Source organism: Dipodomys spectabilis, unplaced genomic scaffold (assembly GCF_019054845.1).
Source record: "Dipodomys spectabilis isolate Male_0828 unplaced genomic scaffold, ASM1905484v1 ptg000173l, whole genome shotgun sequence".
NCBI lineage: Eukaryota > Metazoa > Chordata > Mammalia > Rodentia > Heteromyidae > Dipodomys > Dipodomys spectabilis.
Genome location: NW_024870850.1, coordinates 2,159,894 through 2,167,506, shown reverse-complemented (window position 1 = coordinate 2,167,506; position 7,613 = coordinate 2,159,894). Strand labels below are relative to the sequence as shown.

General features: G+C 43.0%; 1 pseudogene; it reads right to left on the bottom strand.

Annotated features, from left to right (window-relative positions):
* Positions 1-500: 500 nt before the first annotated feature.
* LOC122119878 lies at positions 501-5,129 on the bottom strand (annotated as a pseudogene).
* Positions 5,130-7,613: the final 2,484 nt, after the last annotated feature.

Sequence of the window (7,613 nt, the reverse complement as noted above, 5' to 3'; positions counted from 1 at the left end):
AGGAAGGAGATGGCTGGTTTCTGTAGGTTGGAATCTCTGCAAGGGAGCTTGTGCAGGTGGGAATGTGACCTGTCTGGAATCAGTGGCTTTTCCCAGAGGGCAAGCTCATTAGATCCTCTTTTAGCCCAGTCTGGAGAAAAAGGAAGATACAAGGTTTCACTGTGCTTTCTTTGAGGTCACTCCACCAGTCACCTAACTTCCTCTCACAAGGCCCTATTTTCAAAAGCTTCCAAAACCTTTGGATATTGCTACAGATAGTAGACCAAGTCTTGAATATGCAGATTTAGGAAATATTCAAGATGCAAAGTATAAAATCAAGCAATGTTCACACATGAAGCATCATCATCAAAACTACCAAAATTTACAAGCATGCGTCCAATTCTAAGTGCTTGGTTTTGCAGATTTTCCTGATCTACAAGTCAAAACATGACAAATATATGTGTGTATGTATGTATATATATACATATATATACATGAATATATACATATATATACATATATTAGGCTGTTATTCTCGGCAGCCTCTGAAAGGCTCTCTTGATGTCTCTGTTCCTCAAACTGTAGATGAAGGGGTTCGGCATGGGAGTGACCATGGTGTACATCACAGAGGCCACCATCACCTTCCTGGGGAAAGCTGCGAAAACAGAACTGCAGTATGCCCCGATGGCTGTCCCATAAAACAAGCACACAATGGACCTGTGAGAGCAACAGGTAGAGAAGGCTTTGTATTTTCCACTGGCTGATGGGACTCCCAAGAATAGAAGTAACAATGTGAACATAACAGTACAGGATCCCCGAGACTGGAAGGCCACCAAAGACTGAGGCAAAGAGAAAGATGAATATGTCAGTATTGCCAGTATTATCACATGCAAGCTTAAGGAGCTGAGGAGGGTCACAGAAGAAATTTGGAGTTTCTATGTCTGTACAGAAGTTAAATTGAGACACTATCAAGCAATGCACCAGGGAGCCCAAAGGACTGATGGAAAATGACAAAATGATCAACACATCACAGAGGTGAGGGTTCATAATGATGGGGTAGTGGAGAGGGTGACAGATGGCCACCAAGCAGTCATAGGCCATCACTGTCAAGAGTAGACTGTCCAAGCAACCGAACAAAACAAAAAAGGCCACTTGAGTTAGGCAGCCAACATAGCTAATAGGTTTTCTGTGAGTCTGGAGATTCTGCAGCATCTTGAGGATGGTGCTGCTATTGAATCCAGTGTCAGCTCTGGACAGGTTGGAGAGGAAGAAGTATGTGGGGGTGTGGAGATGGGTGTCAGAGGTAACAGCCAGGATGATGAACAGATTCCCAAGCACTCTGATGAGGTACATGGACAGTAACAGGCCAAAGAGGGCAGGCTGCAGGTCTGAATCCTCTGTGAGGTCCAAGAGGTAAAGTTTCAAGAACTTTGTCATGTTCTGTGGCTCCATGTAGCAAGGACACCTTTTGAAAAACAGGATAGATTATTGGAATATAGAGTATACATGCCACTGGATAATTATCTGTATTTTGCATTCCATGTAACTCAGTGAATGTCTACAGTCCTATATAATTTACCATGTCCTAGGGTGTTTATGTGTGTATATGTTGGTATTTAATAAATGTATTTACTTTTAGATTTATAAGCACATATAGCTCTGTGCATATGATCATATAGAATATTTTATAAAATGAACTCCAAGAAAAGGAAATGAGAATTTTTTAGTTGTTGTTGTTTTTGTTTTCCTTTGTCTTGTTTGTTTGTATTTGGAAGGGTAAGGGGATGAAAGTGTAAAGAAATTCAACAGTGGTATTTACTAGACACCATGTGGAAAAAGAACTTTACATCTTCTGGGTGGGACCGGAGTTAAAAATTGAGAAAGAGTGAGTCAAGGGGAGACACGGTTCAAAAAAAAAGTACTCATTACTCATTATCTGAGCCATGGAACTGTAACACCTCTGTATATCAACTCTACAATAACAATAATAATAAAATAAGTTTAAAAATCTACTCAGGCTTGAGCATTTGAAATGAGGTTCATGTGGAAGAGGCAGCTGCATCTTTGGGTTGATTTAGTGGATTCTTTCAGAAATGGAAGTGTAGTTCAATGGTCCACAGCTTGTTCAGCATGCCCATTATCCTAGGGTAGACCTCTAGTAGTACATTGAAACAAAGAAGGACCTAAAGAAGGTAGAAAGGAAGGGAAGGAAAAAGGAATGAAAGGAGGAATAGATAAATGGAAGGGAGAAAAGTAGGAAGGAAGGGAAGGAGAGTAGAAGAAAGGAAAGATAGAGGGAGACAGGAAGGAAAAGGGAGGGAGAGAGGAAGGAAGATAGGAAGGAAATAAGGGAAGAAAGGAATGGAAAGAAGGAAGGAAAGAGGGAAGAAGGAAGGAAGGATGGAAGGAAAAAAAGGAAGAAAGGGAGAAAAGAGAAAGAAGAGAGATGGGAGAGGAAGGAAACAGTGAAACTGGGTGGAGGTAGGAAGGGCCTTGGAGAGGACTATAGTTCCTCAGCCTCCCTGTCTTCCTGGTCACATTATGACATTTACTCCTACATTTACATTTACAGCTGTGATTTGTAGACACAAACATGAGAGCAAAGTAAATAAACTCAAGTATAAAGTTTGCCTGAATGTGAGAAATCATTCTATTAATGCAACCAGAACCTTGTATCTTTCAGTATTTCTCCATTCTAGCTGACTCTTACAACTCCTTGTTTGTTGGCTTTCTTTATCCTGAGATCTGAGGATCATGGTTCAAAGCCAGTCCAGGCAGAAAAGTCCATGAGACTCTGATCTCTAATAAACCACTAATAAACCAGAAGTGCCATGGCTTAAGAGGTAGAGCACTCGCCTTGAGCTGAAGAGCACAGGCATAGCACCCACACCCAGATTTCAAGCCCCATGACCGATTTAAAAAAATCCTTTTCAATAGGCAGTGCAGAGATAAGAAAATATCTCCTCTCTACCTTTGGAGGGCATCAGTGGATTAAGAAATATTTTTTCCAAGCTGGAAGCTGATGGAGACTCAAGCATATAATCCTTGCTACTCAGGGCTGGGAAGGTGGCTCAGTTTAAGAGTGCTTGCCTTGCATGCCTGAGGCCCTGAGTTCGATTCCTCAGCACCACATAAGCAAAAAGAGAAAAAGCCGGAAGTGGTGCTATGGCTCAAGTGGTAGAGCGCTAGCCTTGAGCTGAAGAGCTGAAGGACAGAACCCAGGCCCAGAGTTCAGGCCCCACGACCGGACCCCCCCCCCAAAAAAAAAAATAATCCTTGCTACTCACTGAGATCTGAAGATGGTAGTTTGAAGTCAGCCCAGATAGGAAAGACTGTGAGACTCATTGTGTCCAATGAACCAACAAAAGAACAAAGAAAGAAAAGGAAGGAAGAGGAGGAAGGAAGGGAGGAAGGAAGGAATGAAGGAAGGAAGGAAGGAAAGGAAGAATGAATAAAGTGGAAGAGCACCAGCTTTGAGAAAGAAAAGCTCAGGGGGGGCTGGGAAGGTGGCTCAGTGGTAGAGTGCTTGCCTTGCAAGCATGAGGCCCTGGGTTCAATTCCTCAGCACCACATAAGCAAAAAGAAAAAAGCCGGAAGTGGTGCTGTGGCTCAAGTGGTAGAGTGCTAGCCTTGAGCTGAAGAGCTGAGGGACAGCGCCCAGGCACAGAGTTCAGGCCCCACGACCGGACCCAAAAAAAAAAAAAAAAAAAAAAGAAAGAAAGAAAAGCTCAGGGACAGCACTCTGAAATCAAGCCACAATACTGGCACAAAAAGGATTTGGAGCAAAAGGCCTATTGACACTGACCTCTACCTGCCCTATCTGTCCTTCCCTTCTGTCACGGCCCAAGACCAGAGAATCTGGAAAACAAAATGTCAATCCCTGGGACAAGGAAATTCCAGGAACCATAGGGGGAGGTAATTGATAAAATCTGCAGGAAAAAAAAAATGTTCAGAGACAATTCAGAGGAGAAACTATTCAAACAAGAGGAGGAATTTTCAGAATCCAAAGAAGTCATTGGTGCCCCCTTCCAGAAATTAAATAGAGCACAGGACATTTTAAAATATTTTTTGTGTGCAGGACCTGGTATTTGACTTATAGCATAGGCTCTGTGCCGAGCTTTTATTGCTCAAAGCTGTCATTCTAACACTTCAGCCACAGTTCTACTTTTGGCTTTTTGATGGTAAATGGAAAAAATATTCTCACAAACTTTCCTCTCTGGGCCTGAACTCTGGGCCTGGGCGCTGTCCCTCAGCTCTTCGCCTCAAGGCTAGCACTTTACCACTTGAGTCACAGCGCCACTTCTGGCTTATTTTTCGTGCTTATGTGGTGCTGAGGAATCGAACCCAGGGCCTCATGCATGCAAGGCAAGTGCTCATGCATGAAGGCAAGAGACTCTTGTCTTCAATAAACTGGCAAAGAGCTGGATGTTCAGCTGTGGCTCAAGTGGTAGAATGCCAGCCTTGAGTGAAAAAGCTCAGGTATAAGGGAAGGAGTGACACTGTCCAAAAAAATGTCATCTTTACCTGACTTATACAACTGCAAACACTGTGTATATAACCTTTATAATATCCATAAAAAGTTACTAAAGAAAGCCTAGGGCTTAAGTTGTAGCCCAAGGACCAGCATACACACACACACTCACACACACACACACACACACACACACACACACACACGATTCTTCTAAATTATGTCATGATGATAGAGTGTGAGTTTTCTTTATAATAGAGAAAAGATGTAGTGACACAGATTATTTTGTTTAATTACCTGCTCTATGAAGAAAATGAGCTAACTCGGATTTGGAAGAGCTACTAAAGATTTATTACATCATGGCTAAAGTTGTTATCATCATTGTCATTATTTGGGGAGGATGGGAACATAACAGAGCTCCTGTATACTGCTCTGGTGGGAGAATTCTTTGATTACTTGGAATAAGTTCAGAGGGCAAACAGCAGTAATTAGAGTCCTCACACCATTATTGTAAGAATATAAAAGTTCTAAGAATCTGAGATAAACTTTGCCTCCTGGTAACCCTCCCATCCAGCTACCTCAGATACACTGTCAGCCTGGCAAATAAGGCAGGTCACTGCCATCCCACCTCCATCCACGTGTCCAGTAGCACTTACTGGGCTGCACTGAGTCTTTGCCAGGAGACCAAAGGACAGTTGTTTCATTCCCTGCTTCATGTGAGATGCTCAGCTCAGAACTCAGGGCTGGCAGGAAGACAAGACCACACAAGAGTCCTCTTATTCTGCTGATGAACCTGGCAGAAGGGCACATGCCATACACATGGGCTACAAGGAGCTAGTTGTAGGGTGAGGATATAGAATGGGTTCTGATAATCAGCTGACCTGAAAGGTAAATGTTTAGCTTTGCTCATTAATCAAGTTGGTCCATGGATTCTAATTGCTAACGACTCACTAATCTCAATGGAGAAGGAAAGGGAGAAAATTAAATGCTGGGAAGAAACTGGCCTTTTTTACCTCAGGATGATGCCAAATTGTCCTCTTCTGCTTTTTTCTAAGTAGCACTGACTTAATGAAATTCAGACAGTTAACTTTTTATTGTGTCCTGGGGCTTGAACTCAGGCCTTGGGTGCTGTCTTGGAGATTTTGTTGCTCGGGGATCATGCTCTTCCATTTCAGTCAGAGCTCCTCTTCCAGCTTTGGGTGATTAATTGTAGTTAAGGATTTTATAGACTTCCCTTCTTGTGCTGGCCTTGAACTGCCATCTTCAGATCTCAGCCTTCCAAGTAACTAGGATTACAGGTGTGAGCTACTGGTGCCCAGCACTCATTTCAATTTAAAAGCTTTTCTTTGAAATAAGAAAAAAAACTATTCATTATCTTTCAATAGTTGTGCAAAGGGGCTTCAACTCAACATAACGCCTATGAAGATAATGCATCTTTTGGAAAACATTTTTAAGTAGTTGTCCAAAGGGATTTCAATTCCACAAGTCAGACTGTGAGTACTATCCTAACCATTGTCACCCCTTCCATAGTTCTCCCTTGCATCTATCCTAATGCCATTAGTAATTAATTAATGCTATTAATTCATCAGTAATGGATGCTTCTCATTACTTTGAACACTCTAGATTTTCTTTATCTTCCAAGTAGATAGGTGTTTATACAGTACACATTTATTTTGAAGGCATTATTAGGAAATTTGAGAGTTCGCTTAAATAATGTAGGGGTCTTAAAAATTTTTGTCTTCAAAATGCTAACCAGGTGGGCTTGAGGACTTAGCTCAGTGGTCCTTTCCTAGGCATGTATAGGCTCTGAGATTCAAAGGAAGCAATTTGTGTTTCTTTGGGTGTGGCTTAATTTGTTTAATATAATTTTTCCAAGTCTTTTTTTTTCTTTATAAATGCTAAATTATTCTTTCTGGTGAAAGAATAGAATTCCATTGTGCACATTGCATATTTTCTTGCTTTGGTCATCCACTGAGGGACATCTGGGTGGATTCAATATCTTGGGTATGGTAAACAGCACTTCAATCGGTATGGTGTGCTGTTTAGTATGGCCTTGGCTGTAAGGTCTTTTGGGTAAATTCCAAGGAGTGGGATGGTTGGGTCATAGTCTTTTGAGAAACCTCCTTACTGCTTTCCAGAGTGATTGAACAGAAGTTAATGGTCTAGGAAATTTGTTTAACAGGATCCTAGCAGAGAACTTCCCAAACATGCAAAAAGATAGGCCTGTCCAGATACAAGAAGCCTTTAGAACCCCAAATAGACCAGACCAGAATAGGACATCCCACCGTCACATTATAATCCACACAGGATCAACTCAGAACAAGGAAAAGATCCTTAAAGCTGTCAGAGAGAAAAGGGTAATCACTTATAAAGGGAAACCAATTAGAATCACCTCAGATTTCTCAGCAGAGACAATCAAAGCAAGAAGAGCCTGGAATGATGTATGCCATGCCCTAAAAACAAACAACTATCAACCAAGAATACTGTACCCAGCTAACCTTTTCAGAAAAAGCTGCTATGATGTAGGCACTCCGGGTAGTAGCATCCTCACAACAGTTGCTATGATGACGATAGTGTCACAAGAAGTCAGCAAACCCAAGGACCTGGGGCTGTTTTTGGAAGCAAGTGCTGAAGAGGTCTCACACGATGGCCTCTCTCTCTGTGTCTCACCGGGGAACTGAGAATCAAAGTGGGGCACAAGGAAGTTTCAGACTGGGACACCTGGAGACCAGCAGCCTCAAGACTCTTTGCTATGGGCTGACATGAACTCAAACAGCCCGCAGCCCCAGGGACCTCCGTGCAGGCACCGCAGGCCTCGGGCAGAGACGCAGACCTGGCGATGTGGCCTGTATTTCTGCACTCGCATGCTGAGTGTATGGGAACCGGTGCTGCCAGTGGAGATGGGGTGGAGAATATAGTGTGGGCATCCCTTGTCCATGCCATACATGTGCAGCTTCCTGGACTTGGGCCAGAAGACTTGGTGAGGTGGCCTCGAGCGGAGGAGCAGGAACAGCAGCGGAGGGCAAATGGTGGCGGTGACGGAGGTCCCAGCACCAGTCATAGCAGTGGCCCATCTGGCTTCCACTGCAGCCATGGCGGTTGTCTGCAATAAGGACTATAGAGTCTGCATCAGCCAAAGCGATGGTGGTGAAAACCAAAGCAA